Here is an 11768-nt window from a genome sequence, read left to right on the forward strand (position 1 = left end):
TTTATTGTGATCCAAATAAGAGTCTAATCAATGTTTAAGAAGGATTTTTGATTCTTCCCATGTGTCAAGACACGGGATGTTAGCAGTCTGAAATGAAAGATTTCACTGATCCTCTCCACACACAGGCTTCCATTTATACATGGAGACAAACAAAATGCAACTTTACAGAAAAATAAAATGACAATTTTAAATTTCCAAATACTGTATTTTGAAAGCATGAAACAGAATCTTATATCATTGGCTCTAAGAATATGCAAATTCCATTTCAACTTTTTATTACACACTCTTATCTATTAATAACAGGAGAATCTCACATTACCAGTTTAATCCACATCACTGCAGGTGTGTCAACAAGAAATTAACTCAGATGTGAATGCTGAGGGTCAGAGCCTGAAAACAAAAACAGTTTCCATGTGTTACAGAAACAATAAGGGATGGAAACTGGATTCAAAAACAAATTGTGAGCCTTCATACCTGATCCACCAGTACTGCACTTTCCTCACAAGCATCAAAAAGTTTTCAGCAGAGATCTAGAGCTTGAAACCACATTTATGTCAGAGGGATGTTAAATGTTTTCACATTGCCTCTATTATAGTATAAGAAGGGCTATTTTTAAATCATCTAAAAATCAAAACCATGAAACATGGAGCTTTATCTTTTGCAAAGGGTTTGGGGATGAATAGATGGAGGAGAGGGAGGAGAGCAGGTTGGAAAATACAATCAAATTCTTATGTATGTCTACAAACTGTACAATGAATGGAGAGTAACCATTATGTTTTAAAAACACGTTCTAATGAACATAATTTGTAAAAAAAAAAAAAAGTAAAAGTTCAACTACCTAAGGAAGAATGGTCAAATATTGTGTGATTTCTATTATTGATATTAGAAATGTTTAAAAGATAGGAGCATATTATGAACATCATTAAGGAAAGTTTGCAATGCAGAACAAGAACAATGTCAGTTTTAAGACATGGTTAATGACAGATACCTGTACTCCTAGGAGTTGTAAACTGAGGAAGAAGTTTTGCCATGAGTTTGAGATAAGCATAGTTTGCATAGTGACTTTGGTGTCATCTGGAATATACAGGAGATATGGTGAAAAAAAAACAGAAGAATGAGATCAGTCCTAGGCACTGTGAATTTTCCATATTTTTCTCATCACTTCTGATCTCATGAATCCTGCCAGTGGCTAAAGCAGGTGTCACTTCCTTTACCTTGTGATTTACTTGGAGCTCAGAAAGGGTAGAGAGCATGAAAAAAGGGACCAATTTCCAATGCTACTAGAAAAGTAAGTAGGTGTTTAGTTGCCGAAGAACCTAAGTCCTAACATTCAGAGGGCAAGAAATTCTGAGCATGATATCAGATAGCCAAACATTTCTTCATTCTGTTCTACCCACTAATCTGTAATAGATTACATGAAAACAGTGTTCCCCTTTTATTCTTTAAAAATATTAGCATGTCTGTCTTATACTTGAGAAACAATGCAGGTAAAATGAAAAAGTCCATGAACTGAAGACTCAGATTTGCCATTCATGAATCCCTCCCTCACTGTAGGTTCATGATTCATTGGTTATTTCCATCCTCCTGCTCATTTTCATCACCACCCTGGAAAGGAATCTCTTCCTTTTCAAGGTGCTGAGGGAACTTATTAAAGACACCCCAAATCTGCTCCTGTGGATTACACATTTTTGGGAACCAAAACCAATGTGAAAGTGATAGAAAGCTTTCAGAATTTAGGCGCCCTAAATCCAAAGTGCTTCAGTGATGAATGAGGGAGCTGCATAGCCAGAGAAGGTTCTAGGCCTTCCTGGGACATGCATGGTGACTTTCTTTCAATCCGGGAAGTTTCAATGCCAAGGAGGTGGGTTCCTGCACACCATCAAATCCGTGGGAGAGTTTGAGATCCTTGCTCCTAGGAGTCAGGGATCTACCCAGCTTACAGCCCCATGGGACTGGGCTCTGCAGGTTTCAGGCTGCCTGGGCTCCACCCAGGGATCTTTCTTCAATCCAGGGAGCGTAGCTGTCTTACGATGGAGCTTCCCTGCCATAAGGGTTTTGGCCTGTCTGGATCCTGCTGAGGGACCTTCTTCCAATCCGAGAAGCCACAATGTCAGAGGAGTCTCAGGAGCCCAGAACACAGGAGATGATTTCCAATACGCCCAGGGTAAGTTTGGGGACACTTGAAACACGGAAATATAGGAAAATGACAAAATGAAGGACGAAAATGCACTCTCAAACATCCATCCCATCTGAACAAAGCCTAGGAGCCATGTACATAGAAGAAAATGTATGCCATACACCTAAAATAACTGAAATAACACTAACTGAAATAAAAAAGCTTTAAAGGAATTCAAAATAGAAATAATCTACAGGTAAAAGAAGAAATGTTAAAAGTAATGAAAGAGGCTGAACATATCTAAAGAACACATAGTTAAAAAATTACAGGAATAAAACCAAAAGATACAATCCCTGGATGAACAATACACGAAACAAATAGAATACATAAAGCAGATTCAAAGAGATATACAGGAAAACAAAACCTCCTTTAGTCAAAACTGCCTCAGTGAAACTGAAAATAGAATTTCAGACCTCAAAGTCAAGATTTCAGCTAGTGAAGAGCAAAGGAAAGATCTCTTTAAAATAACAAGGAATCAGGAAATAATTCAACAGCTGCAAGATGATTCAAAGAAAAACAACATAAAGTTTATAGGGATAAATGAAAAAAAAAAGGGACAATGCAAATAATATTGAGGCTATTACAGAAGTAATAGCTGAAAATTTCCCAAGCACTAGAATGGAAACTGACATTAGGATTAGTGAAGCATGTGCAATTCTAAATTGCCATAACCAAGATAAAAGTACATGCAGACATGTAATAATCGGCATTCCAGAAACCCAACATAAGAATAGAATATTAAAGGAGTTAGAAAAAAGAGACATATCACCTATACAGGAAACCTACCAGAATCACAGCAGACTTCTCAACACAAAAATAAGGTCAAGAAGAGGATGGAGTGAAGTGTTTCAGATCCTAAAGGAAAATTACATCCAACCTAGACTGATGAACCCTGAAAAAGTGCCCTTCAAAATGGATGAAGAAATAAGATATTTCCATGACAAAAAAGTTGAAGAAATTGATGATCACCAAGCCAACCATGCAAAAAATACTGAAAGACAATTTAGATACACACAGGAAAAAACCATTAGGGAAGGAACACAAACAGAATGGAAAGACAAAGATTCGACAGAAGAAAGATAACATCTCAATAATAAACCAATATATAACAGTTATAATCATTAGTGTAAATAGTCTCAATTCAACAATTAAAAACAACAGACTGGCAGGATGGATCAAGAAACAACAATCAACCATCTGACACAAAAGGAAACTCACAAACGGAAAGAAAAAGGTGGAAAACAATACTTCATGCAACAGGAACCTAAAAAAGTGCGGTAACTATTCTGTTTGCAGACAATGTGAACTTCAAACCAAGAATGATCCTAAAAGATAAAGAACGCCACTAAATACTGGTTAGGGAAAAAAATCAAGAGGAAGACAGAACAATCTTAAATATATATGCACCAAATTCTGGAGCACCCAGTTATATAAAACAAGTATTAATAGAAATGAAAAATTAAATTAACAATAAGACAATTATAACAGGAGACCTTAACACACAATTGAAAACAAGGGACAGATCAACCCAACAGAAAAATCAGTAAAGAATTAACAGAACAGAATCACACCTTTAAATAAATGTCTTGAAAGACATTTAAATAAATAGTCTTGATACAGAGTGTTCCGCTCAAAAACAGTAGAATATACATTCTTCTCAGCACTACAGGGAACATTTTCTAAAATAGAACATGTACTAGCCCACAGAACGTATTTAAATGAATGGAAAAAATTACAATTATCCCATGCATGTTATCAGAATATAGTGCCATGAAACTAGAAATTAATGATAAAGAAACTGCAAAATCACCACAAAGACATGGAAATTGAGTAATGCACACTTGAACAATTAGTGGGTCACAAGGGAAATTAAAGGAAAAATTAAACAATACCTACAAGCAAATGAAAATACAAATACAATTTACCGGAATCAGTGAGATGCAATGAAGGCAGTCCTCAGAGGAAAAATTATTGCACTGAGTTCCCACATCAGGAAAACAGAACGAATACAAATACGTAACCTGATGCTATAATTCAAACTTCTAGAAAAGGAAGAGCAAGTCAAGCTCAAAGCCAAAGGAAGGGAGGAAATTATAAAACTCAATTAATGCAATAGAGACTAAGAAAACAATCCAAAGAATCAATTAATCAAAGTGGTGGTTCTTTGAAAAATAAATAAAATTGATATGGCCCTAGTCAACCTTGATTTAAAAAGGGAATAAAAACCTCAAATTCATTCAATAAGGAAGAAAAAAGGTGAAATCACTACAGACTCTTTAGAAATACAGAAGATCATCAACACCTATTTCAAAAACCTCTACTCTCATAAGTTGATAACACAGAAGAAATGGACAGATTCCTAGAATCATATGAAGTATCAAAGCTGGGTCAAAAAGATGTAAAGCTGCTGAATAACCCAATTCACATTAATGAAATTGAAGATCTAAGTCCTTAATTACAAAGAAGAGCTCAGGCCCAGACAGATTCACTAAAGAATTCTACAAGAAATACAAAGACTTAATGCCAACACTCCTCAACATCTTTAATGAAATTGAAAGTGAAACAATCCTTCCTAAGTCATTTCTGGAAGCAAATATTACTGTAGTACAAAAACCTGAGAAAGACCAAACTTAAAAAGAGAACTACAAGCCAATCTGCCTAATAAACACAGATGCAAATATCCTCGATAAAATATTGGCAAATACGATGCAGCAAATCATGAAGAATATTATACATCCAACCCAGTAGGATTCATCCTGGCCATGCAGGGATGGTTCAACATATGTAAATCAATAAATGTAATCTATCATATGGATAAAACCAAAACTAAGAATCACATGATCATTTCTATATCTGCAGAAAAATTTTTGATAAGGTTCAACACTCATTCCTGATTAGAACCTTGCATAACATTGGAATAGATGCAACCTCATGTTAACCTCAATATGATAAAGGCCATCTATGACAATCCAAGAGTTAGAATCCCATTAAATGGCCAAAAACTGAAGGCCTTTACATTAAAATCAGGCACAAGACAAGGATGCCCCTTATCACCACTCCTATTCAATATATTATTTGAAATAATAGCCAAAGCAATTAGACAAGAGAGAGAAATAAAAGGGGTAAAGATTGAAAAAAGAGGAAGTTAAATTACCCTTATTTGCAGATGACATGATACTCTACATAGAAGACCACCAGAATTCCATTGAAAGACTCCTAGATATAATAAATAAATTAGCAATGTAGCTGGATGCAAAATGAATACCCAGAAATCAATAGCGTTTCTATACACCAACAACAAAATCTCTGCGTGAAATAAGGGAAGTCGCATTCTTCACACTAGTGTCCAATAAATGAAACACTTAGGAATTGATCTCATGAAAGAAGTAAAAAATCCATACAGGGTAATTATAATACCCTGAAAAAAGAAATCAACGATAACCTCAGAAAATGGAAAGAAATCTCATGTTCATGGATAGGAAGAGTAAACATTGTGAAAATGGTCATTCTCCCAAAACTGTTATGCAGATTAAAAGCAATCCAAATGAAATTAACTTAACATACCTCATAGATCTAGAGAAATCACTCCTAAAATTCATTTGGAACCAGGAGAAACCTGGAATAGCCAAGGTAATTCTAAGCAGCAAAGGCAAGGCAGGAGACAACACAATCTCTGACTTGAATTTACACTACAAAGCCACTGTCATAAAATCAGCATGGTACTGGAATAAAAAGAGATCTGAAGATAAATGGAATAGATTAGAAGATATGATCACAACTACCAACACACTCAATCACCTTATCTTTCATAAAGGGGCCCGTCATGTTCACTGGAGGAACGGACAGTCTCTAATAAATTGTGCTGGAAAAACTGGCTCTCCATATGCTGAAAACTAAAACAAGACGTAGGCCTATCACCATATTATAAGCTAAAGACTACATGGATCAAAGATCTAAATATTAAAACAGAAACACTGAGTCTGTTGGAAAACAAAGTAGATAAAAATCTTGAAGACATTGGGGTAGGTCGAGAATCCATGAACAGGAATACAGCAGCATGGGAACTACTTCTCAGAATTAATAGCTAGAATCACATCTTATTAAAAAGATTCTGAACGTCAAAAGAAATCTCCATCATAGTGAAATAAAACCAACAAACTGTGAAAAAATCTTAGTCAACTGTCCCTCAGACTAAGGTGTTCTGTCTAAAACACATAAAGAATATTTAAAAAATCAGACACCGAAAATTCAAATACCTAATCCAAAATCGGGCATCTGAGATGAATACACACTTCTCAGATGAAGAAATACATATGGCAAATAAATACATGATAAAATGTTCATCATCTTTAGTCATCAGAGAAATGCAAATTTAAACAACACTCAGATTCCATCTTACTCCACAAATTGCCAGGATCAAGAAAACTACCAATAACAAATGCTGGGGTGGCTGTGAGGAAAAGGAATTCTCCTGCACTGTTGGTGGGAGTGTAGACTGGTACAACCACTGTGGAGGTCAGTCTGGAGATTCCTTAAAAAGCTGGGATAGAAGTCCTATTTGATCCAGCTATTCCACTTGTAGGCATATTCTCAGAACTGAAAACATCATACCACGTTGATATATGTGTACCCATGGTTATAGTAGGACAATTTGTAATAGCCAGATCGTAGAAATAACCTAAGTGTTTATCAACTGATGAATGGATTAAAATTCTGTGTTATTTTTATACAATGGAGTACTACTCAAAGAAAAAGAATGATCACATTGAGATATTTATAAATAAATGGGCACAGCTTGAGATTTATACTCATAAGTGAAATAAATCATACTCACATTTATAAATACCAAATAGTTTCCCTAGTGTAAGTAATGGTAAGGGTACATAAGTTTTAGTAATCATAATTTACCATTATATTGATTTAAAGTTATATTATAATAGCAGTCATTTGTTGTAATGGGCTTATCCTGGTCTGTTTGATCTTATTATCTGTGATGATATGAAAAGCTATTTTGAAAATAACAAGACATTATAATATCCATGCTGATTTAATATCATCTTACTCTAAAGTCTTACCATGCTTTTGTCCTTTTGTTTCCATTGGTTCTATCATTTGTATCTTATTGGATTGTATTATGTGTGATAGTATAAACAAATTTTATATGGATAATGAGATAATAGAGTAACCATTGTTCATTTTCTGTTGTTTGGTTCTGAATGCCCTGTAATCCTTTCATTCTCTTGAATGGTTTTATACTATTTTGTTATGTTTGATACTATCATATGTGAAGTTATGTTCAACTATTTCAAAGAAAGAGACATTATGGTAGTTGACATTATGGTAGACATTATGGATTGTCTCCTGGTGAAATACCGTGTTGCTTCCGTTGTTCTGTTCTGATTTGCTTTGTTATGTCCTGTTTTGTCATAATCTCTTTAAAAATAAAAAATATATAAATCAGAGTCAGGGCTCGAGAATAAATGGAGAAGTCAGTGGTTCTAGGAAAGGCCTCTCTGACAATGTCATTTAAGAATGATTTAGAGAAGTGAGGCAATGAGCCATGTTGACATTTGAAGGAAGGCAGCACAGCAAGTGTAAAGACCCTGAGATAGGACAGCACTTGGTGTTTTTAAGGCATGTAAAGTGGAATTAAAACCCAAGAAATTAACTCTAAAACTTGTATTCCATATTCTCTATTAACTTATACATTTTTTCATAAACTCTGCTTTATGCGCATTATGAAAACAGTATCATAGTTAAATGCAAATTATTTATGCTGTTAACAAAAAGAGAATTTAGGCATCCCTTCACACCCATGTATTTAAAACTAAAAACTCTTGTGGTTAAAACAGTGTACAGAGCCATTACTCTGTCTCATTATCCAAACTTCCATGTGTGCTCATGATGCAATGAAGTTGCTCTAATAGTCCTCTCTCCATCTTCCCTTTAACAGTTAAATCACCTACTCACACACAAATGATTTCCTTTCCGGAAGCATGTTTGTAAGACAGATTTGTTAGTCTCTGACAAATTAAATCCTGTAGCACAAAGCTGTGTACTTTTGCACCTGGAAAGGTGGCAAGTTGGGGCCGTAGGGTAGCAAGTGATGTCTCTACTGGCTCTCGCAAAATCTCAGAGCCCAAGTCTCTCTCATGCCAGAGGGGCACGGCAGGCCCCTCACAATCCCAGAGCACTGACATCAGCATATCAGATAGGGGTCCCCTATTTCAGACAACCACGAATTAGGAGACACAGCAGTAAAAATCTGATTAGAACAATCAAAATGAAAGGCAGCTGGAACTTACTAGAATCATAGAGTCTCAATACAAAAAACTATGAACTGCTAAAATAGGCCAAGGTTATTCCTATCTGTAATGACTTCTAAGATGGTACGGAAATTGAAGAAAAAGAAAAGTAAAATTATTGTGCACAAAAGGCTTTAGACCTTCTGCTACTCAAGAAGAACCTCAAGTGTACTATTCTCTTTGTTAAACATTCCTTAATGTTTTATCTCTATTTTTCTTTATGGTAAGATACAACCTTTTAAAAATGAAAATTTATTAGAAAAGAGAAACCATACATAACTCTGTACATGTTATGCATTGAGATAACTAAATGGATCATTTTTACAATCTTCAAGCATGTGTTAGTATCACTTTTGGGTAAAAACTCTTTACTCATCTCAAAAAATTTTTCAACTGCCAAAATGAGACTTTGCATCCTTATAAATTTCACTTACGGCAATAACATATGATTCTAATATGAATAGTAATAAAAATACATAGATATCAAAATTCAGAAATAACATACCAAGAAAGCTCTTTACAAGTTAGTTTTCAGTATTCATTTTCACAACGTTTTCAAACTTACATTCCAAATGGATCACAAACGTCTTGGGATTACACTCTCCAGCTGAGAAACCTCTTCAGGGTGCTCCTGATGTCTCTGTTCCTCAGGCTGTAGATAAAGGGATTGAGCAGAGGGATGACCACAGTGTACACCAGGGAGGCCACCATGTCCTTGATGGGAGAATAGGACACATCTGAATCAAGGTACGTCCCAATGCTCATACCATCAAATGAGCAAAGAGCAGAGAGATGAGAGCTGCAGGTAGAAAAATCTTTGCACCTCCCCTCCGATGACAGTATTTTTAGAACAGAGCAAACAATTTTAGAGTGAAAGAAAAAGATCCCCAAGATGGGAAAAAATCCAAAGATGACATCACCAATATGATACGTGAACATGGTTTTCAATAAAGGATCAGAACATGAAAGTTTGAGCAGTTGAGAAGGGTCACAGAAGAAATTAGCAATTTCCATATACTAGAAGCAGGTAGAGAGTAAAACAGTTCAATTATGCAGCTGGGACTCCACAAGGCTAAGAAAGACAGACAGCAAAAGTAATAAGGCACAGCGGTGTGCGTTCACATTTACGGCATAATGCAGGGACTGACCACAGATGACCACAAAGCAGTCATAAGTCATCAGAGCCAGGAGCATGTCTTCCATACAGGCAAAAAGGATAAACAGAGACATCCGTGCCAGACAGCCCACGTAGGAGATGACTCTGCTGTGAGTTAGGATGTCCACAATCATCTTAGGGACCGTGGTGGAGGTGAAGCAGATGTCAACCAAGGACAGGCTGGAGAGGAAGAAGTATATGGAAGTGTGGAGCTGGGGGTCAGACGCAGGATGAGGAGCAGGTTCCCCAGCCTGGTGACCAGGTACATGGACAGGAAAGGCCAAAGAGGATGTTAACACTTCTGTCTATAAAAAATATGTTTCTGTTGGAATAAAATAAAAAGCATTCAAATATGAATTATCTAAATCTCAGAAAATGGTGCTGTATCTCTTGACTTCAGGTTTCTAAAATGCTGCAGTATCTAGGAATTCATTTCTGAAATGCAATTAAAGAGAACTTGATCATAATCAGAACACATTTGCTGGATATAGTTACATCACATAACTTTTCATCAGTTTAAAATTTTCTGATATCCATCTTTCAATGAGAGAAGAGCTAATCAGCCTATATGTGTAGGTGAATTAGTGTGCAACTCTTATCCTTGTCTTTATTGAACTCTTATGTGTTTAAATGAGGTTAAAATAGGTGCACATAATTTTGAACATTATATCCACAAATGTAGCAGTAACCCACACCATGCTTATCAATGCCTTATAAAATAATGTTAAAAAGCACATTTATTGATTTAACTTGATACAGGAATTTCTTATAGTAAATTGCCACAATGACCTTTGCCAGTTTGGCATTTCCCTGTCCTTTTTACTGACTCAGGATTCTTCTGTATTGTGGTAATGTACTTTATTAGTTTTGTGATCATAATCCCTGTTGTGTGTAATGGGAGACATTAGAAATAATGATCAGCTTTGCTAATTCACATAGACAGATTTTTACATCAATCTCTCCTGTTATAGGTAATATATTTATCTTATTTCAGCTATGTGAAGGTAACAGATACATATTTTTGTTGAACCATATCGTGATTTAACTTCGCAAAACTACAAAAGAGAAAAGTACTTGAAACAATGTGGGGGCTGGGAATTTAGCTCAGCGGCATAAGCGCCTGCCTGCCTTGAAACAATGTAAACATATTTGGAAACTCATCATTCCACAGGGGAAGCACATCAGTAATACTCATCACTTATGGAATAGGAATAATTATTTATCTTACATGATTGATGCAAAAGTTGTCTTGAAAATAAGTTAGTTTGTATCATTCTTTTTTCTAATGCATTTATCCATGGAGATTTTGAAATATCCAGACACTGTAGCCTCAGGCTATGAAATTTAATCTGAAATCTACATTTCAGGTTCTTTTGTTACTCTCCTACACTGAAGCTGAAAATCACTGTCTTAGAAATTTGCTAGCATCAAAGAGTAGCTCAGTAATATGTCTAAAGATGCAGATACCTAATATTTGAGAGCACTTATATCAACACTAATTTTTGAGACCTGAGCAGTCATTTAATACACTTGAATTCTTTCTATATTTCCATAATTTCATTCTCTTGCTCTCTGATCCTCATAGGAATCTAATCTCATCAATTTCACGAGTTTCCTTTCAATATTTCTGAGTCATTATTAATTCATGAGTTAACAAACAGTTTTGTTACAAACTTGCCTGGACTTCATATATCTAGTGTAAACAAAATGCTGTCCCTGAAAGAGAGTAAATTATGTACTCAAGTGATTTTACATCCTCTTTAACTACTGCCACAATGATTTGAGAAACAAAAAGACTTCATGTAACTTGTAAGTTGACTGTTAAGGCAATGTTTTCAAAATTCTTGCATGTGTCTCTTGTCACTCCTATGAATATTTGTATACACTATATTTGTGAGTGATATTTACTGATTTCCACAATTGTTTGTGAAACTTCAGCTTGTTTTCTAAAAACAATGCATAAATCATTACAATTTACAACTTTTTGTACTGAAAATATATCTTCAAAATATTCCTGAGTTCTATGCAGTAAAGGTCTCTTTATGATAGCTCACAAGAATTTCATCATCATACATAGTATAAGATTTCCATTTTGTTCCAGTGGTGGAGACTCTGCTGAGAAGTGAGACTG

The 11768-nt window shown here is 35.3% G+C and overlaps 1 pseudogene; it reads right to left on the reverse strand.

Annotated features, from left to right (window-relative positions):
- Positions 1-9075: 9075 nt before the first annotated feature.
- On the reverse strand, positions 9076-9905 carry LOC101788818 (olfactory receptor 7E24-like; annotated as a pseudogene).
- Between the last annotated feature and the right edge of the window lie 1863 nt (positions 9906-11768).

Source organism: Cavia porcellus, unplaced genomic scaffold (assembly GCF_034190915.1).
Source record: "Cavia porcellus strain 051 isolate PalLab524CR breed Dunkin Hartley unplaced genomic scaffold, mCavPor4.1 scaffold_17, whole genome shotgun sequence".
In the NCBI taxonomy this organism is placed as follows: Eukaryota; Metazoa; Chordata; class Mammalia; order Rodentia; family Caviidae; genus Cavia; species Cavia porcellus.